We start from the raw sequence: 22,383 nt of genomic DNA on the forward strand, positions 1-22,383 counted from the left end.
TTCTGTGTACCAAAACTGGTCATCCCATAGCCAGGTTCAGCCCACATCCTTTCTTCTGTGCTTGGGCTCATATTATCTCCCCCACCCCCTACCCCAAGGCCTCAGCTTCTGCTCTGCACTTATATGGGTCCAACCTACCGTCTTAAGACCCAGCTCAAATCTCAGTCATTTCTCCTCCCTTTGGACTCCTCTAAAAGCTTTTGTCTGAGTCACTTATTATCACTCAAAGTGTGCAACTCCGTGTGGCTGTTTTTCTTATTCTGCACAAGGCGGCTATAAGATAAAGAGACATCAATACGCAACAGTTTTCAAACCAGGAAAGAGACCAAAAACAAAGAAGAAATCCATAAAGTGGGAAGAGAATCAGGAGAATGTAGGGCAGGTACCAAAGGAGGAGATGATCAGCATTGTTAAAAGGTGCAGAGAGGCTGATGGGAAAGATGCTCAAAAATAGAATCTCTGTCCATTAGGAAAAATGTCTTTTGTGACTGTTGAGAGAACAGTAGATTGTGTGGGCGAAAGCAACATTGTAGTGGGAAAATGAGAGATGAGAAAGTGGAGACAGCAAATATACTTTAATGTTTCTCTCAAGAAGTTTGATTTTGAGAAGAAAGGAGATAGGGTAGCTTGAGGGGGTAGAAGGTAAGGTGGTATTGTTCTGTTCAAAGGATGGGGGAGAATGAGCGTCTTTAGGGGGAAGAAGAAGCTAGGTTAGAAGGAGAAAGTGATAATGGGGAAAGAAGGAATAGTTAATTAAACAAAATCTGGGAACGGCTGGAATCCAGTGCACAAGTGGAGGAGTTAGCCTTCATGATGAGAAAGGCTACGTCTTGCTATATGGTTACAGGAGTGAGGGAGGGAAGATGAAGGCAACCTACAGGATAGGTATAATAATAAGAGACTGGATTTAAGCAAGAAGCAATTGGCTGTCATTATAGAAGAAGGGCCAGCAGAGCCCACGTTTTCTGGGGTGGGTCCAGATTTCATATATTTAAATATCATATTTACCATTCATTCCTTTTACCTTTATTCAATGCCCTACGTGTGCCAGACACTACTAGCCACCACAATCTACGGAGATAGAACTTTTCAAGTAATTTTGTAATTTGTTATGTTGTTGATTCAAGTGAGATTTACTTTTTATCCTTCTGGAAGGCTTAATCTGCAGAAATAAATGTACGAATCAGAAAAGAGTCCTTTGTCAGACCAGATGTCCCAAGTTGGGGTTTGGGAAACATGGCATCTTAACAATGGCCCCTTGTTTGAGGTGGAGAGCAGGCAGAGAGGTGGGGGGAAGGGGGGTCTGCATTAAACGGAGATTTAATTTAACGATATATTCTGGGAACCCCAGGCAGATGCGCCTTAAATCGAGAGAACCCCTTGCGTCATTTCAGGCCACGGTGTAACCAAAGGTAACAACGCCTCAGCCTATACCACCAGTGTGAAGACCGGCCTCTCTCCCAAACCAGGTGTATCTACGGCGGCTGAGCAGGACCAGAAACAGGCCAAGCCACGTTACCCAAGTTACCTTCCCGCGAAAGTCTACTTTCTGGGGCTACTACCTTTACCCTAGGTTTTTTGGTAAGGGGCGGGGGGAGTGGGGAAGCAGTGGGCGGGGCGACTCGCCTTTCCTTTTTTCAATTGGCCATAGTGGTCGCTGAGTCCCGCCTCTGGCGCCGCCTCCGACAGGCTGTCAGGGCCGTCACTCGAGGAGCCGCCGCTACCGCCCCCGGCCGTGGCCACGCCCCTCGCGGTGGCTGGGATCTCGCGGGAAGAGCGGCGCGCGCGGCTGTGGCTCGATCTCCTGGCTGCGCGCGGAGCGGGCGGGCTCGCCTCACACAAGCGCTTCTTCGCCGAGAGCTTGGAGCTGCGGCTGCCGCAGGCCTGGGCCGTCCCCTCTCTGCCGCCTCCTCGTCTTCCTCAGGGCTCCCCGGACCGCTCGCCCTCCGACGCTGCCCAGGTGAGGGAGCCCGGAGCGCCTCTCGGCTGAGGAGCGGCGTGGAGCGGGGACACCGGGCAGCCGGGGCAGGCGGGCTCCTGACGGGGGCGTCCCCGGGGGCGGCTCCGGGGGCGGCTGGGCTCTCCTGGTGGGCGCGAGGCTTGGTGGAGCTGGGGAGTGCGAGGGGCGAGGAGGCGGTCTGGCGGGGTCTCGGGGCGGGCGCCGGCGGGCGGCGTACAGGGTGCCGGGGCTCCTCGGGGCGAGCCGACGGTTTCTCGGGGTCCTGGGGATCTTCCGGCTGGGGGGTGGGGTGGGTGGCGGTTCGAGGGTCCTCGGGCTTCAGGCTCGGGGGAGGTTTACCAGCGCCCTGAGGTCCTCGAGGTGGTGTCGCGGGGTTCCGGGACTGGGGTCTGGGGTCTCGGGGCCCTTTGGGGGCAGAGGGCGCAGTTCAGCCAGATCCCGGGTCTCGGAGGGGGCAGATCGTTGGGATCTCGGGGATCCTTTGAGCGGGATGAGCGTGTTTCGCTTTCCTGGGATAAAGAAGCAACAGCTTCTCGGGGTTCCGGAAAGAGGGGTCTGTTCATCGGGGTCTCCGGGCGAGAGAGCCAGGTGTCTGCGTTCAGCCGGGGCCGGGGCCGCCGGGGCCGGTGTGCTGGGGGGCGGAAGGGTGCACGGCGGAGAGCGGCGTCTGTATGGGGGTTCTGCCTCGCCCAGCGGGGGGCGGGAACTTGGCAGGTCCCCAGTCTTCGGGAGCGGCTGGGCGAGTTCCCGGGGGGGTGGTCGTGGGGAGAGGGCGCGGCTCCGCGGGCGCCGGGTCTGCGGGGCCGGGAGGGGGCTTGGTGGCACCTTGTGCCGACTCGGGGGACAGTCTGCAGCTGGTGGGGAACCTGCAACCTTGCTGGTCATATCCCTCAAGGGATTTACTCATTGCTTAGAGGGCTGATCCGTGTCGTTGCCCGGTTGGAGGAATAGTGGGTTCGGTCTGCAGTTTTCTTTTCTCTGCCCCGGGATCCCCGTGGGGGCGTGATCTCGCTGGAGCTCCGGGAGCTAGAAAGTGGCCACATCAGAGGCAGGCGAGGCTAGCCTGTAGGTCCGTCGGGAGATGGGTGTCTGTAGGGTGAGCGTGGACCCAGCTCCTGAGCGTCTCGCAGCCGCGGAGGGTGGGGAAGGCTGTGCGGTTTGGCGTCCCTTCCTAGGTGGTCGGCCTTGCTGACCTGCCCTGAAGCCCTGCTTGAGTGTTAGGCAGAGTCCAGTACTGCTGCAAAGTGTGTCCCTGGCTTCTCTCTGTCCTTTGAAAAACATTTGTGGAGAGGGGTAACTTCCAGTTCAGTCTCCAAGTAACGTCTTTGAATTTGAAGTTCCAAAGCTAGAGCTCTGCAGAAGTGTAGTTTGAAACCCAGAAGGGTGGCTAATTGAGCTCTTTTAGAGAATCCTGCCTAGCACCTTCATTGTGAAGGTGTAGTTAGTCTTGGATCCTACACAAAGTTCTTGATAACTAACGCGGACTTTTGTGGAATTCAAATAAAATGGCCTGTGCGTGTGTGTATGTGGTTAAAAAAAAAAATGTGTAAGTCAGAAAGTCTCTGCGGGTGCCTGACAATTCTAGCTCAATACTCTTATCACAGAAGCCTGTAAATGAAGTCTAATATGGCAGGCAGTGGGGCCGGTATTCGTCGCAATTCTGTAAATCTGCAATTTTGGATAAACAAACAAATTTCAGTATGCCAAAGCAAAGGATTTTGCCTGCTTTGGTCTTTTTCTCTCTGAGCCCTGGTGGCGCTTTGGTTAAGGGATCTGCTGTTAACCTCAGCAACTGAAATCCAACTGTTCCTTGGAAGTTCTGTGGGGCAGCTGTACTCTATCCTATAGGGTCGCAATGAGTCGGAATCGACTGGAAGTCAATGGATTTAGGCTTTTGTGTTTGTTTGTTTGTTTTTTGGTTTAGTCTTTTTCTTACTGGCAGTTTTTTTTTTTTTTTTAAGATGACATTTCTTTTTAACTTAGAACCAGAAATATTACGGAGAATTAACTTAACCCTTGAATTTTACAATATTTTTTTTTTTTAAGGGACTCCTACATAGCAATATTGAACTTTTCGAGGAGCTTAAATTCAACACTTTCTCACGGGGTGGGGGGGGGGGTGGGGGGACACTTATCAGACAAATCAAAATGGCTGATCAGCTATTATAGTTATCAGAATTGATCAGTTGAACAGATATTTGGTTGCAACTACAGCCCAGAAAACCTAAGCAGACCTTTTTTTTTTCCTTTCTTGCTACTTTTAAGAGAAAGACAAGTGATAAATTAAGCAGGTTTTAGTAACTTTTTTTTATAAAGCAGCTTTCATAATTTCTAAGTAAGCCTAGATTGATCAGTGAGTGATAATTATCTGCTAGGTGTCACAGCACTGGTGATACAGTGATTTCAGTCCTCATGTAACCTACATCAGGAGAGGAGAAAGACAACAGGTAAAATAAACATGTAAAATCATTGTGATATTGCTGAGGGTGGGTTCTTGGGGCTCAGTTCACTTTTTTTTTTTAATAATTCCTGGATGATAGAATAATTGTCTGCCATGATAACAAGAAACCAAGCAAGATGATGAGCTACCTTGTTAATTACTAAAGAAAAATTATGATCAGTAGAGTTTGGGTGTTAAATGTATATTGCCCTTTTGAGGATTATTATTTTATGTATGTATGTTTGTGTATTCCTAAGGAGACACATCAGACTTACCAGTGTTTGGGGGCCCTTCAGGAGCGAGTTGCTGAGGCATGAAAGAGAGCTTCTACTTTACTCCTATACTTTTGTATTATTTCAGTCTATTGCAATGAGCAGACATTACTTTTTAAAAAGTGTAAATTAGAGAAGTCCAGAAATTAAAACATTTTGTTCATTATGCAAGTTTGTGAAATACACAGTATTTACAAGGTTTTTGTCAATGTTGCCACTTCTGTTTTGTGTGTACTAGTGAGAGAAAGGAGACCTCGTGGTGCAGTGGTTAAGAGCTCCGCTGCTAACCAGAAAGGTGGCAGTTCAAATCCACCAGCTGCTCCTTGGAAGCTCTGTGGGGCAGTTCTACTCTGCCCCTATAGGGTCGCTATGAGTCGGAACCAACTTGATGGCACCTAACAACAACAGCAAGTGAAGGAAAAAAGGTGTTCAAGTGTCTAAAAATTGTGGGGGCAGGGTGAGGTGGGGGGAGCATGACAAAATAAGAAAAAGACTTTAAGTAAAATGTTAAAACATACTTAGATATTGGGTATTTAATTATATAAAGATAAATGAACCTTAGGTCTTTCTTCTTTCAGATTTAATTGCTCCCTGAGTTTGAGAAAGGGAGTTTTTAGACTCCCTAGAGAAGAATAAGGAGTTCTGGTGGCACAACAGTTGAGTGCTCGGCGGTAACCTGAACCCATTCAGCCGCTCTGCTGGAGAAAGACCTGGTGATCTTCTTTTCCTAAAGATTACAGCGAAGAAGTCCTGTGAGCCAGTTCTGCTCTGTCACATGGGGTCATATTAAGTCAGAATCGACTCAATGGCACCCCACAACAAGAGAAGAACAGGATGTGTTTTTGTGGCAGAGCAGAAGCCGTTTTTATTGTAGCACAGACTTCAGGAAGATTTCTTTTTTCAAACATACACACCTCTAATAGATATGTTTTTCTTGTGAAAACAAAACAAAAAACCAAACCTGCTGCCGTTCAATCGATTCCGATTCATAGCGACTCTACAGAACAGAGTAGAACTGCCCTGTAGAGTTTCCAAAGAGTGCCTGGTGGATTCGAACTGCTGACCTCTTGGTTAGCAGCCATAGCACTTAACCACTACGCCACCAGGGTTTCTTGTGAGGCATGTAAAATATAAAGATTCTAGTTCTTTACTTTCACTGTTACACTGCCTTTTGGCTTATTCAGAATTCTAGAATCATAAACGTGATATGCTAAAGCAAGTTCTAGAAAAGATGACATAGATGTGAGCTTTAATCTTCCCTGTGCTACTGACCATGTGACTTGGTAATCCCTTAGTTTCTCAGGACCCCAGTTTCCATATGTATAACATTAGAGCAAGGGAAAAAAACAATAAATTCATTTGCTGTGGAATCAAGTCTGACTGATGGAAACCCAGTGTGTTGCAGGATAGAACTGCTCTTGATAGGATTTTAAAGGCTGTGAGCTTTTGGAAGCAGATCGCCAGGTCTTTCTTCCAAGGTGCCTCTGAGTGGGTTGAAAATGCCAACCTTTCAGTTATATGTACTGAAAAGAATAGCCGCCATAAGGAGTAGCCAGTTCTCAGGCTACAGCTGGTTACATATAATTTTTATATATCATACCAAATTTTAGAAGCCCCTTTTTAAGATGTATGAGAAATATTTAATTCTAGAATATACATGCATGGAGCTAAATGATTTCCTTTTGATAATCTAGCTTTATCTGTTTAAGCATTATTATTTTTTTTTGATCTGTGGTTCTGTAATAGAGTATCTGTATGAACATGTAATGTTCTTATTTAACTCTGGTTGTAGATTGGGATCTCTAGTGTATCCCTCCAGACTGGCCCCCTTTAATCCATCCTTCACACTACGGCCAAGGTGATCTTTCTGAAATGCAAATCTGTTCACTATTTCTTTTTCAGAACCTGTTCTTCTCCTTTACGTACAGTGTTTCTGTCGGTAGTTTCCACCATTGAGTTGATTCTGACTTGTGGCGACCCCATGTGTGCACAGTGGAACTGCTCCATAGTATTTAGTCCTAGCTCCTTTTTTTTCTGGCTTATCTAGTCTGGCCTATCTCCTGCATTTATTTCCCTCACCATAAATCCCAGTCTCTGTACTAATAGGAACAGTTTACAGAATGAGCCATGCTGTTTCCTCACTCAGAGTCACTGTATATATTCCCCCTCTGCTTAGAATACCTTTCATCTTGTCTTGCGGATAACCTACTGGTATTTCAAGGTACAACTCAAGCACTACCTGCTGCTTAAGTCTTCTGTGTCCCATAGTCCTCCTTCTTCCTAACCCTCTGCATCAGCCACCCTGTATCTTGTTCATTCATTATAATTAGTTATGTCTTTCTCTCTCTGCCTAGACTCAAAGGCAGGTTTATAGTTCTTGTTTTTTTGAATCCCTATCACGTAATTATACATAGTTGGCTCTCATTATGTGCTAGAACCTTAATGCTTTCATAATGTCTGAGATGAGTTAAACTGAAATCTCAGTATTGTCCTATTTTCCTGAAATTCTGGGCTTTCTAAATTATTTCCTTGCCCTTATGACCACAACTGATATTAGAATTGTAGTCCCTCTTTTCATATTTGAGAAGTGAGACTCCCAGCACTATAGGAGCTAAGGGTTGCTCTGCTGAATTTACGGAAAAGTCCTGTAGAATTCTCAGGCACCCACGAATCCCTATATCTAAAATCGCTAGGAGACGTACGAACTAGTTTGGATATTTTAAATCTCCTACATCAGTGTTGACTTGGTGGATATTTTACCCTGGCCGCTTCCTCTATGGGAAATAATTATTGCCAATATATGCAGGTTTTTATATTGGCTTGAAAATTCTTTACATACATTGCCTTTAATTTTCAGGACAAATCCTGAAGTTTATGGTATTTCTGTTATATGAGGAAACAGGCTCAAGGAGATATAAGTTGCTCAGGGTCATGTACCTAGTAAGAAGCAGACTGTTACTAGATCTAGGCCTGACTGTAGTGTTTGGGCTTTTGCATGATATTACATTGCTTTCTGACTGTGATTGCTTCTTCAGTGTGTTTAAAATAATTAAGGCATTTTATTCATTCTATAAACTGAAGAATTAGGTCATAAGGTTTTATCCATTCAGTTTTTCCAAAAAAAGTAATTAGAGACTTTGAGATTGATTGAACTTTAAACCTGTTGCCATTGAGTCAGTTCCAACTCATAGTGACCCTAAAGTAGAACTCAGTCAGAATAGAACTGCCCCATGGAATTTCCAAGGCTGTAATCTTTACAAAGAATCCCACCAGCTGCTCCGCAGGAAAAAGATATGGCTGTCTTCCTTAAGGAAACCTTGGTGGCGTAGTGGTTAAGTGCTACTACAGCTGCTAACCAAGAGGTTGGCAGTTCAAATCCGCCAGGTGCTCCTTGGAAACTATGGGGCAGTTCTACTCTGTCCTATAGGGTCGCTATGAGTCAGAATTGACTCGACGGCAGTGGGTTTGGGTTTTCTTTTGGGTCTTTTTTAAAGATTTACAGCTTTGGAACCCTGTGGGGGCAGTTCTGCTCTGACCTGTAGGGTTGGCATGAGTTGGAAACGACTCAGCAGCAATGGGTTTGGCTTTTGGGTTTTTAATCTTTACAGAAGCAGATTGCGACATCTTTCTCCCACATAGCAGCTGGTAGGTTCAAATCACTGACCTTTTGGTTAGCAACTGAGCACTTAACCAGTGCACCACCAAGGCTCTTTAATTGGACTTGGATGCCATCAAGTAGATTCCAGCTCACAGAGACCACATGTGACACAGTAGAACTGCCCCACAGGGTGTCTAAGGTTGTAATCTTTACGGGAGCAGGTAGCCAGGTCTTTCCCACAGAGCCATTGGTTTGAATGGACAACCTTTCAGTTAGCAGCCCAACGTATAACCATTGCACCGCAGGGCCCCTTTGAATTTTAGAGACCATTTAATCTCGCTCATTGCATATGAGAGTACGAAGAGTGGTTGAATTGCTTGTCCAAGATCACATAGTAAAGATTTTCTTTGTTAAGCTAGTTGTGAACATTGGTGATGTAAAACCATTTTTTGAAAGGAATACCAGATGCTTGATTTCCCCCCCAAGGAAAAAACACCTAGAGTGGCTTTGAGAAGAGTGATGTTGAGGATCTGGGCGTCTTAAGGGTATGGCTTAGAGAAAATCCTGACTTTGGAGCAATGACACATAGAGACGCCTCAGTGACTTTACTCATGTGGTTCCCTAGTCTTAATCTCTTTCCTTCCTCTTTTTCTTTTTTAAAAAATATCTTCCACAGCTTACTGATCTTCTGCCAGCTAACGTTGTTATTAACATCGGCCTTACCGGTGACCATTTAAGTGCCAACCATGGATGAATAAGGACGTAAAAGCCAAACCAAACTCTGCCATCAAGTCCACTCTGACTCATAGTGACCCTATAGGACAGAGTAGAACTGCCTCACCGGGTTTCCAAGGAGCGGCTGGTGGATTTGAACTACTGACCTTTTTTGGTTAGTAGTCCTAGCCCTTAACCACTGCATCATAAAATCTAGTCACCACCCTGAAGTGGCATGGTCTGTTTGGGAGTGGCAGACAGTGTATGCGTTGAAACCTGTGAGAACTGAAACTCGCTGGTGCTGCCTTGTTTTTCTGGGTCTTTCAGGTTTTCCGTGTTTGCAGTCTTATCCCTTTTCTAACACTTGTTTTAATGGAATACATTTGAGTTTTTCTTCTCTGACAAAGCTTCCACCTTACACAGGTTCTGGTTTTTGCAGGTTTTACTGTATTTAATTGTAGGGTAGTATATAAATGTGTGGCGCCCTGGTGATGCAGTTGTTATGAGCTTGGCTGCTAATCAAAAGGTCAGCAGTTTGAATCTACCAGCTGCTCCTTGAAAACCCAGTGAGGCAGTTCTACTCTGTCGGTTTGGGTTGCTGTGAGTCAGAATCAACTCAGTGACAATGAGTTTAGTTTGATTTTGGCTTATATAGAGATGCCATGAGTGTTGCAGCACTAGGAGCTCAGATTAAGTGTAGATTAGGCTGACAGTTCTAGAAGGTTTCTGTGTAGAAGAGGTTTGACTTAAGCTAGTCTCTTTTTTCTTTAGAGGTTGTTTTTTTTTTAATTGTGGTAAATATAACAAAACATCTGCTGTTTCAACATTTTTTACATATACATCTCAGTGGCATTAATTACATTCATCATGTTGTGCAGCCGTCACCACTGCGTCCAAGTTTTTCCATCAGCCTTAATAGAAGCTCAGTGCTCCCTAAGCAGAGACTCCCTCTTCCCTTCTCCCTTGGTAACCACTAGTAAACTTTGGTCTCTGTATATTTGCCTCTTCTAGATGCTTCATGTAAGTGGAATCATACAATGTTTGTCCTTTTACGTTTGATGTATTTCACTTAGCATAATGTTTTCAAGGTTCATCCACACTGGCACATGTGTCATTTTTCTTTATGGCTGCATAATATTCCATTGTATGTATATAGCACATTTTGTTTATCTGTTTGTCTTAGTCACCTTAGTGCTGCATAACAGGAATACCACAAGTGGATGGCTTTACCAAAGAGAAATTTATTCTCTCACAGTCTAGTAGGCTATAAGTCCAAATTCAGGGCACCCCAGCTCCAGGGGAAGGCTTTCTCTTTTTGTCAGGAAGGTCCTTGTCATCAGTCTTCCTTTGGTTTGGGAGCATCTCAGCACAGGAACCTCAGGTCCAAAGACGCACTTTGCTCCCAGCACTGCTTTCTTGGTGGCATGAGGTCCCCATGTCTCTCTGCTCGCTTCTCTCTTTTATATCTCAGAACAGACTGGCTTAAGACAATATCTAATCTTGTAGATCTCATCAATATAACTGCCAATCCATCTTATTACATCATCATAGTGATAGGATTTACAACACATAAGGGAATCACATCAGATGATAAAATGGTAGGCAGTCATACAATGCGGGGAATCATGACCTAGCCAAGTTGACAGATATTTTTAGGGGACACAATTCAATGCATGACAGCATTTATCTATTGATGGACATTTAGGTTGCTTCCACCTTTTGGCTATTGTGAATAGTGGTGCAGTGAACATCAGCATACAGTTCTCTGTTGGTGTTCCCGCTTTCATTGCTTTTGGGTCTGTACCTAGGTGTGGAATTGCTGGATGATGTGGTAATTCTGTTTAACTTTTTGAGGAACCTCCAAACTGTTTCCACAGTGCTGTACCATTTTACAGTGTCACCAGCAATAATCGAAGGTTCTAATTTCTCCACACCCTCACCAACACCTGTTTTCTTTTTTTAATCATAGCCATCTTAGTGGGTGTGAACTCCAACTCTTGGCAACCAATGTGTATCAGTGGAAATGTGCTCTTCAGTGTTCTCAGTAGCTGATTTTTTAGAAGTAAGTCGCCAGGGACTTCTGCCGAGACACCTCTGGGTGATCTCAAACCTCCAGCCTTTTAGTTGGCAGCCACATATGTTAACCATTTGTGTCACCCGGAGACTTCTAGTTGGGGGTAAAGCTTGTCTTTAGTGAAAAGCTGGATTGGTGTGGAAGGAGTAAGATTGGTCATCAGAAACCATTGAAATAATCTAGATATTAAATAACGAGGTCTTGGATAGACTGGTAGCAGAACAGAAAGGAAGACAGATTCTTTTGCCATGGTGAGTTAAGAAAGACCTGAAAACACTTTGGGGTGTTTATAGTATCTTTGGTTTGGGGAGAGGGAAAAGTTGAGGCTTATTCTAGAATTCTAATCATAGAAAACTTAGGAAAATGATGATACTCTTGATAGAAATTGGGAAGCCAGGATCTAAAGGCAAACATGAAGAATTATAAGTTTAGTCAAAAACTTCCTCTTTCCACAGTCTTTCTCAGCTCAGTCAGTGACAACCCCATTCTTTCACTTGGCTCAGCCCAGATTTCACGGAATCATCTTTGACTCCTCTTTCTTTCATACCCACATCTAATCTGTAGGCAAATCATACCATCTGCCTTCAGGATATACCCGGAACCCAACCACTTGCCGGAAGAGCCTGGTCCTACCACCACCACCTCCCGCTCGGCTATGAATTCAGTAGCCTTCCTGTTTCTCCACACCTGTCTCCCGCCAGCCTGTCTCAGTCCAGCACCTAGAGTGCTCCTGTTCATGCCATGCTGTTCCTCTATTCAGTCTTCCAATAGCTTCCTGCTTCATGTAGAGCAAAAACGGAAGTCCTTGTAATGCTCTGCTATACGTTACCTTCCCTCTCCCCTTTATTTTATTTTTAGATTTCGACTCTTACCACAGTACAGCCACTCTTCTTTCAGCCACACTGGTTTTCTTGCAGTTCCACGAAGCCTTTACTTCTGCTGTTTGTTCTCCCTAAAATGTTCTTCCAGATGTCCAGTGTCCCACTCTCTCACTTCCTTCAGGGCTTAATTAAAATGTCACCCTTTCTGTGAGACCTTTCGGCCCCCTTGTTTAAAATTACAACATTCCTTCCACTCGTAGTCTTTCTTTCTCTCTCTCTTCTCTGCTTTGTTTCTTTGTGCTTTTCACTAGCCTACATACTCTATATTTTTATTGTTTCTTTCCCCATTCTAATGTAAAGTTCCTGAGGACAGGGATTTTATATTTTATTCAGTGACATCCCCCCAGCACCTAGCACAGTACCTGGTACAGAGCAAGTGCTCAGGTATGTGCCGAACGGGTGAGTAAGATAATGGGATTTTACAGCAGGAGCCTGAAGCCCACCTGGTCCGATCATCTCTCTCTTTTCTGAGGTAGAGAAGAGGAACTTTCTCTTCATGTTTTATTTTGATAGGACTTTTCGAATCTGCCAGGCGCTCCTTGGAAACTCTATGGGGCAGTTCTACTCTGTCCTATAGGGTCGCTATGAGTCGGAATTGACTTGATGGCACTGGGTTTGGTTTTTTGGTTTGTTTAAAAAACTTACTGACAAATCATAAGCTCAATAAGTTTTTTTATATATGAACACGTAAGCCCCAAGCACATGAAGAAAGGGAATGTTTCCAGGGCTTCGGACACCTCACTCATGCTCTTTCCTAGTTGGTATTTTCCAACGATAGCCACTCTTCTAGCCTCCATACTGTAGATTAGTTTTATTTATTCCTGAAATTCATATAAAAGGAATCATTCCTTTATGTCAGTTTCCTTTGGTTCCTTTGTCTGTAAGATTTATCCATTTTGTTGAGTGTAGCAGTGGTTTATTCTTTTTCTATGAGTATGTATTCTATCGCTCATGGATGTTTGGGCTATTTCCAGTTTTTAGCTATTAGGAACAAAGTTGCTGTGAACATTTTGGTGGGCATAAGGATTCATTGCTTGGCTAAATAGGAGTTAACCTCATTAAAAATATGTGGGGGTGTGTGCATGTGCACACATACACACATACACATGGACGTAATTCTTAATCTCACATAGTTTTTAGCACATGTTAGATCGTTAAATGATTGAAGATGAGTTATTAACTAATCTTACACTGTCAGATTATCCTGCTGTCTGCTGCGGAGTAGATGCCGACTCTTAGCAGCCCTACAGGACAGAGAAGAACCGCCCCAGAGAGTTTCCTGGGTTATAATCTTTATGGGAATAGATCGCCAGGTCTTTTCTCCTGTGGAGTACCTGGTGGGTTTGAACCAACAACTCCTGGTTAGCAGCCAAGCACTTTAACCATTGCACAGGACTCCTTAAAATTATTCAGATTCATTACTTTCAAGGTAAATTTCAGATTGACTGTTTTCCTGTATTTTTTGCAGCAATAACAAAAGTCATTTCTTTCTGACACTTTGGTTTTACTGTACATTATACTTTTCTACTGCTCTATACAGTTTGAAATCACTTATACCAATGTATTCCTAGTACTGATAGAAAAGCCTTGAATCTGCTTCTGGTATCTGTCATGTTAATAACTTATGTTTGGGATATGTCAAGCTAAGGCTTTCTTTGATGGCCTTAAGTAACTTTAAAAATGGCTTTAGTTGGTGAAGAATGCAAATGAGAGCTCCTACAACTGGAAGAAATCCCCTTGAGAAATAGTTTTCTAGCTCTGGAAAAGTTTTCAGGTGCCTTTTGAAGTAATCTTTGAGCTAAGACTTGAAAGAGGAGCAGTAGTCGAGGTGGTGGGGGGACCCTGTAGGAAATGTGGTAAGAGAACACTATAGACAGGAAACTTCATGTTCCTTTAGAGAGAGAGCAGGGCAGATTTGGGGGCTCTGCAGGCAATTCAGTATGGCAAGGAGCCCTGGGGGCGCAATGGCTAAGTGCTTGGCTGCTAACCTAAGGGTTGGCACCTCGAACTCACCAGTTGTTCCGTGGGAGAAAAGACCTGACCATCTGCTTCTGTAAAGATTACAGCCTAGGAAACCCTATGGAGCAGTTTTACTCTGTCACACTGGGTCACTATGAGTCAGAGTGGACTTGGTGGCACATAACTACCTCAAAGAACAGTGGTTCTCAAACTGTAATGTGCATATGTGTCTCTTGGGGGGCCTGATAAAACAGTTTCCTGGTTATGTCGGTAGGGGTGGGATTCATGAATTTGGATTTCTAACATGTTCACAGGTGATAGAGATGCTGGATGGAGTACCAGGGACCACACTTTGCAAACCACTGGACTAGAGCATAGGAAGCAGGGAGGGAGGAGGGAGTGGACAGTGGAAAGCAAGGGCCAGATCATGAAGGATCTTATAACCAATGTAAGGAATTTGAAGTGAGGGCAGTGGTGACCTGTTGAAGGGTGCTAAGCAAAACAGTGATCTTGTCTGATTTGTGGTTTCTGAGTTAGCAGCAGTGGTAGAAATAATCTTTAGGGGTAAACTACATCTACAGTTGAAATTATATAGAGTAGTCACCTCGACAGCGCTGGGTAGGTAATCCTTGAGAAACAGTAATTTACCCATTTGTTAATAAGTAGTATTTTTCCCATGGCAGACCTAGTCCATTTAAAGGAAAATCTTGGTTATCCATATTAGTTTAGATGTTATATCTCTGTTAAAAACAGTTTCTTCTTGCAGGGATGTTATTTATCCTAAAAAGTATTATAATTTAACGCATAATTATATCATTAGCACTGTTTAATGGGATTTAATTTTTATCCAAATTGTACCATATGATAGCCTGAAGTTTCCTTTTTTATTGTACTGGTTTAAAATTAAGCTAGCTGCTAGTACTTATTGGATGGCAGGAATGATCTTAATGGTACATAGCAGTTTGGATTAGTTTTGGTTTATCGTCTGCTTCCATAAATGTTGTTAGAGCATTTTAATGTAATTTATTTTAGCTGTTCGTATACTACATCAGTTTGCAATGTTGTAAACTTAAAAAAACCGTTTGCACTTGACTACTAATCTAAAGATTGGCAGTTCAAACCCATCCAGTGATATACTGCAGAAGAAAAGGCCTGGCAATCTGCTTCTGTTAAGATTATAGCCAAGAAAACCCTATGGAGCAGTTCTTCTCTGTAAGACAGGAGTCAGGATCAACTCAACAGCAACTAACAACTATGTATGTGTATGTTTATATATATAAAACAAAAGACCAAACCTGTTGCCCGTTGCCATCAAGTTTATTCTGACTCAGTGACCCTATAGAACAGGATAGAGCTGCTCCAAGGAGAGGCTGGTGGATTCGGTCTACCAACCTTTTGGTGAGCAGCCAAGCCCTTAACCACTGCGCTGCCAGGGCTCTGTGTGGTGTGTGTGTGTATCTTGTATTTTTCACACTGGTTTTATAAGCTCTAGAAACTCATTTTAAAAACTTGGAAAATTTCAGAAAATAAAAATCTAATGCCTCAACCAGAACCTTGGTGGCATAGTGGTTAAGTGCTACGGCTGCTAACCAAAGGGTAGGCAGTTCTAATCCGCCAGATGCTCCTTGGAAACTCTATAGGGCAGTTCTACTCTGTCCTATAGGGTCGCTATGAGTCAGAATTGACTCTAAAAAACAAAAAACAAAAAACTCTAAGGCAGCAGATTTTTGTTTTTTTTTAATGCCTCAACCCAGTTATACCTCTATTAACATTGTGGTATACATTCCTTCTCCCACATGAGAATACTTATTCATTTGTATACTCTCCATCCCCATACCAAGCATTATATCATGAAGATTTTCCTCCTTTGTTGAAATATTTTTCAAAACGTAATTTTTAATAGCTGCATAATATTCTTTCGAATGGATGTATAATGATATGATTTCCTATTACTGAACATTTTTTTCTGTGCCAATAACTGATGAGAACCTTTATGCGTAAATCTATTTCTGCATACTTAATTATTTTTTAGGCTTAGAATAAAAAATGTTCAGTCTAAAGGCAAGACCTTTAAAATATTGTATATTGCCATATTGCTTTCTGTAAAGACTATGCCAATTTATTTGCCAATATTGAATGTTAGTTTCAAAACCCTTTTCTAGTTTGATAAGAAAAAATAGTCTTACTTTAATTTGTGTTTCTTTGCTTATAAGTGAAATAGAGCATTATAAATTGTTATAAAAATGATATTCAGTTTTTAAATGTTAAAATACGTATAAAACCAAAAAGCCCATTGCCATCAAGCCGATTCCGACTCTTAGCGACCCTATAGGACAGAGTAGAGCTGTTTCAAAGAGTTTCCAAGGAGCGGTTGGTGGATTCAGACTGCTGACATTTTGGCTAGCAGCCAAGCACTTAACCACGGTGCCACCAGGGCTCCAAAATACTTATTATAAAAAGATTTTTTAAAAGAACACCTCATGTGTTGTCATGTAAGGTAAAAGATACTTCAAGTAGAAATAATATTATTGTTTTTTTTTTCAATCAATCAATAAATTTTTTGGAATAGGTATTACAAAAACACATATTAAATTCAAAGACTCAAACAGACATTTAGTGAAAAATAAATACTCCTCCTTGCCCAGCCCGCCATGCCAGCCACCTGGTTGCCTTAGAGGCAACCACTGTCACCAGTTCCTTGTGTATATTTCCAGAGATACTGTAGATCATGCATACATACATATATAAATAAATGAGTGTATGCCTAATATATATGTGTTGTGTGCATATGGGTGTGAACACATGTGTCTGTATATACTAGTTCATCTAATGATGAATTGTGGAGAAACATTTACTAAAATACTGTCTGGTTCAGATGTAGTATTCTATATTATATTGTGTACTAAAAATTAGAAAGGGTCTAAAAATGATTTGTGTTTGGCTACTGGCCCAGAAGGAAGAAAAGCAGGGTCTGGCAGCATTTGGCAGTAATTTTCTATAAGACAAGTGGCCTTAGCTCTTTTTATTATTGGATCGATTCTTTGACAGTAGCACTTCTGTGTTCCAAAAGGCAAGCCAAGCTTTTTAAAATTAGACAGCTGATACCTGAAAGGAACTCTTTCAGTACAAAAGTACAAAAGCTAGTTAGGGGAAAGATACTTTATTCTTAGGGATTTTAAGATTTTTCTGCTCAACATTTACAGTTTTAGAAGAACTTTCATGACTTTGTTGCTTCACAGTGAAAGTTTGAGCTTGCGTAATTGCAAGTAAAAATCATTTTCCTAAACTCTTATTTACCTAATATAGAAGCAGTCAACCACAATATAAGCATTTAAAAAATATTGTACCTAAAATATATTTTTAAAAAGTTTATTTGAATAGTATAGTGGTAATTTGTCCCATACATCAAAGATCTATTTGAGCTTAGATTTGAATGCCACTGCTAAATAAGTGACTTGAGCAGTGAGTATCAGAGGTTTTAATTGGATTTTGCAGAGATTTAATGCTTTAGGGAAAAGATATTTACTTTTGGGGTAGATTTATTTAAGGCCCTTAATAAAATTTGGGATGGATATTTTTTATTGTTTACTGAATACTAATTCTTTGTGTGGCCCAGATAAATAGTGTTTTTTAAGAGTTCCTGTTTGCTCGAATTCATGCCTCATGTTCCAGGTAAATTATGAGACTGTAAAGGCTGCTGAAAGTATTTACACCTGATAATGGTTGGTAATACTTGGGGACTTTAAAGCAAGAGTTTGTCAGAGGTGAGAAAAGATCATCCTGGTTTCTTTTTTAATGTTTAATTCTGAAATAATTTTATATTTACGGAAGAATTACAAAGATACTAATTCCATGTACCCTTCACCCAGCTTCCCCTAATGTTAACATCTTATGTAATCATAATACATTTATCAAAAGTAAGAAATTCATTCTGATTTTTAAAAATTCATTACAAGTATAGTAGACATTCAGAAAATTGATTTCATTGGTGGTGGCACACACGGTTAAGTGCTCAACTATTATCTGAAAGGTTGGCGGTTTGAACCCACCCAGAGGTACCTCAGAAGACAGGCTTGGCAATCCGCTTTCGAAAGGTCATGGCCTTGATAACCATGTGGAGTAGCTCTCTGCACACATGGGGTCACCATGAGTGGGAATCAACTTGATGGCAACTATGTATAAAAGAGTGTTTTAGCTGCTAAAGTATATACAGTGTCGGCAAATAAGTAAAGGTTTCAGATAATAATAATATACAGGTGACTTTGGCATCATTCCTAATGAAATTCTCAAGTAGATTGTTGAACATATGCATTATTAGTACTTAAAAGAAGAAGGCACTGATCACTAGGAGCCAGCATGCAAACACAAAGAACAAGCCTACCACACTAGCCTCACTTCATTTTTTTATAGGGTAGGTAAACTGATAGTTTACCACCTGCCTGTCAGTTTGTCAAACTGTAGTGACTTACATGTTGCTGTATTACGGGAAGCTATGCCACCAGTATTTCAACTACTAGCAGGGCGACCCTTGGTGGACAGGTTTCAGTGGAGCTTCCAGACTAAGAAAGGCCTGGCAATCTGCTGCTAAAAATTAACCAATGAAAACCTTATGGATCACAACAGGCCATCATCCGGCTCTCTTGCTTAGTACATGTCATTAACCTAAAAAACGAACAAAAAAAACCCCCAAAACCTGCTGTTGAGTTGATTCCGACTCATAGCGACATGTCATGTCATTAGGAAGGATCAATTGCTGAAGCAGAACTTCATATTTGGTGAGGTAGAGGGTCAGTAAAGGCGAGGGAGACCCTCAGTGAGGTAGAATGGTACAATAGCCACAACGATGGACTCAAACATGCCGGCCATCGTGAGGATGACTCACGTTTGGGCAACATTTTGTTCGGTTGAACATAGGTTGCCAGGAGTTGGAGCTGACACGGTAGCAGTTCTCTCTCTCTAAGCTGGTAGGTGCATGAGGGGATACTGTGGTCATAGTATATGTAGAATTATAGTTACATCTAGTACATTTTTAATTATGTGCTGGGCACTGGATTAAATGCTTTATATAGATTGTCTAATTTAGTCCTTGTTTTACACATAAAGAAAGGGACCCTCAAGGTGTTACAGATAGTATTTGACAGCCTTTTATGTTATCTTTGTAGACAAGATAAATGTGATCTGAATAATTACTCAGGTAGGTGGGATTGTAATTGATTAAAAGGTCATACCCTAAGACTGATGATTACTGGGCTGATGTTAAAATTCAGTTGTGGTACACTCTTTGGTGTGCCTCCCGACCAGACCTTTCCCCATGTCCTGTTCAGTCGCTCTCAGCATCCTGAGAGGGAACGAGTGTGATATATAGCAGAATCAGGGTCTTCGCCTCACTTTCCTTGTTTTTAATAATCAACACAATAGGCTGTATCTAAGAAAATATTCCTTAGCAATAACATATTTTGTATTTGGTGTATCATACAAACTAAGATGAAGTAGAAAGAAAGGCACAGACCTGACAGTGTTTTGTTCCATTATGCACTGGTCAGTGGCAGCCAACTCAATGGCAGCCAACAACAACAACATTTTGTATGTAGATATTTGATAGGACAGAGTCTTATAATTGAATTTTTAAAAGTCTGCACACATACAGGGTAGAAGACTTGGAGAGCGTGGAGACCGGTAACAGCAGTAAAAACTCATTTCCGTCGAGTAGATTCCTGCCCGTGATGACACCATAGGACACAGTAGAACTGCCCCATAGGGTTTCCAAGACCGTAAATCTTTATGGAAGTAGACTGCCACATCTTTTTCTGGGGCTGGTAGGTTTGAACTACCAACTTTTTGGTTAGCAGCTGAGCACTTTAACCATTGCACCACCAGGGCTCCTTTAAAACAGCAGTTCGTGTTCAAAAAAAGAGAGAGATGTATGCCTGGATGTTTATATATCTCCTTATTTGTGTGAAATTCTTGAGTCAGTAGTTTATTGTAACTTCCTCAAAAGGCTACCGTCTACTTAAGTTACATTGTATTGAAGCATGTCAGACACACTTGATTATCCTTTTCTAGTCTGCATCTGGCCTAGTGTTTTCAGTTCTGTTTGCCACATTTTAAGGAGGAAGTTGATAAACAGTGTATCCAGAGGAGAGTAATCAGAATGAAACAGCCTCTTGAAACAGATACTTGCAAAGTAATTGAAATATTTGAGGTTGTTCAGCCTGGAAGAAAGAAGATGACTTCTTTTCAAATTGGGTAATTGGCTGATCTTTAATGTTCTTCCTGACTCAAATCTGTGATTCTGTGAATAGATGGCTTGTGGAAGAAGGATGAAACATACCTTTCACATCCCCAGAGAATTGAACTAGGAACAATGAATGAAAGCTAGAGGAAGGGAAATGTTGGTTCCTAATGAAGAAAACCTTTCTAATAATTACAGCTAAATGAAAATGGAGTGGAGGTTCTCTCACGGAGGCGTTAAAGTATGCATTGAGTAGAGTTTAATCAAGCTATCCTGTATGGACTTTTTTTCTTTAACTCCAAGCTTTATTTATTTCTTCATCGGATATAATTTCCCATGGCAAAACTTTCTCTTGGGCACATCACTTATTCTCAACACCTAAGGCCTTGTGTAGCATCAAATGGTAGGGAAAACTGTACTTTCTTGATTAGCAACCTCTGAAATAACCAACATTAGGATGTGGAACTAATTTTACTAGAGGATTTTTTTTTTTTAAGTTTATAATTTCCAAAGGAAACAGATTTTAATCAAGACAGCTTATAGAAATGTCACAGACTTATGAAGTTGCTCTTAAATATGATGGCATAAGTATCATTAAATTCAAATATTTACGTTGTGTTTATCCCTTTCACATTTCTAAAAAAAAAAAAGTGTTAGTATCAGGAACTAAAATCAAATGTTATTAACTTCTAAATGATTCAGTTATTTAAGTCTAAAATGAAACAGTAAACTATTTTATTCACTGTCCCTTGAACAAACCCAGTGCTTTTTCTACCTTTGTGTTGTTCATGTTTTTCATCCTAAGAATACCTCCTCCCTTTCTTTACCAAAAACCAAACCCAGTGCCCTCGAGTCGATTCTGACTCATAGCAACCCTATAGGACAGAGTAGAACGGCCCCATAGAGTTTCCAAGGAGCGCCTGGCAGATTCGAACTGCCAACCCTTTGGTTGGCAGCTGTAGCACTTAACCAGTGAGCCACCAGGGTTTACCTCCCTTTCTTTATGCCCATCTAAATTCTATTTTTTTTTTTTAAATTCTAATCTTCAGGACTTTCTTCCAGACCGTTAAAGTTATATCAGGTACCTCCAGTCAACACTGGTATTTTTCTTCCTTTTCTGATGACTTGGTATTTTATTAGCATTCTCTGTGTGTTATGTGCATACACATACACTGTTGTGAATTGTTTTGTAATTGTGTTGCATATGTAAGGTTTTTTTTTTTTTTTAATAGGATTATAAGCTCCTTGAGTTCCTCTTGACTGGGACTTCGAAACTATTGAATGAAATTAAAATTCAGAAACTTAGAGATTGTTTGAATTTCACCTAATATTGAAACAGTAGCAGAAATGCAAAGTCCGTGCACAACTTTTCATGTTTACTTTCTACTTTTATCTCCAGTATATAAATTTTTTTTTTACTTTTCCAATGTACTATGAAATTTATAAATAATAGCAATACATCCATTTAAAACCTGAAAAATAAGAAGAAAGAAAAAGTTTTTACTCATTCTGATATTCTAATCATCCGCCAAATTTTGGAGTTTCTCTCAAGTTCTTTTTCTATGCAAATACCAGTTTCTTTGTAATTAGTCCTCAAAAGTGGCAGGCAATTTAGAAATACTTCTTTCAAAATGAAATTTCTCATGAGAAACAAAGGAAAATTAGAAGATGTGTTCCAGTAAGCTGAAAAGTGCCAGTGGTGTGCTTTTTACTTTGTCATGTTGATATGAATATAAAAATGGTTAATGAAAAAAAGAGAATACATTTTAAAATGTTTATTCGGAAATATGGCAGTGGCAATGTCTGAGCTATAGATTAAATTACCTTATAATCATTAGCTTTATGTTTTTGTTCTCTGTTTTCCATTAAAATCTTTGTCATATCCATTGGTGTTCCAGACTTAGCACTTTTTAAAATTGAGCCAGCATGGTCATAGTTTGCTCTGATTGGCTTTTACCCCAGGGCAGCATGGGCCCATGTCAAAGATCTGTTTACATTCTTGATTGAAAGTAATGACCTCCCCTTTGATGACAGCCTTCCACTGTTTCTCCATCTGGGGGCCACTCTCCAGAATAAATTGTTATTTTTCAGTTACTATTTTACTTAAAAAAAAAAAAACTCAAGACACTTAGGAAACGTGTGAATTTATTGAGCATAACCTTAGGGCCTTTGAATAGCACAGCATCAAGGGACAGCTGGAAGAGTGGATCTCTGGCTGGGAAATCTTGTGTTGTGCAAAGAGTCATGTAGTAT

At 41.5% G+C, this 22,383-nt stretch overlaps 1 protein-coding gene across 1 annotated transcript in view; it reads left to right on the forward strand.

Annotated features, from left to right (window-relative positions):
- The first annotated feature begins 1,773 nt into the window (after positions 1–1,773).
- The window catches only part of GLCE (glucuronic acid epimerase), a 105,977-nt gene continuing 85,367 nt past the window's right edge, over positions 1,774–22,383 (forward strand). The window contains exon 1 of the mRNA XM_049905816.1: positions 1,774–1,960. The gene's annotated coding sequence lies outside the window, so the exon portion shown is untranslated. The remainder of the gene's footprint in view (positions 1,961–22,383) is intronic.

Source organism: Elephas maximus, chromosome 13 (genome assembly GCF_024166365.1).
Source record: "Elephas maximus indicus isolate mEleMax1 chromosome 13, mEleMax1 primary haplotype, whole genome shotgun sequence".
Lineage (NCBI taxonomy): Eukaryota > Metazoa > Chordata > Mammalia > Proboscidea > Elephantidae > Elephas > Elephas maximus.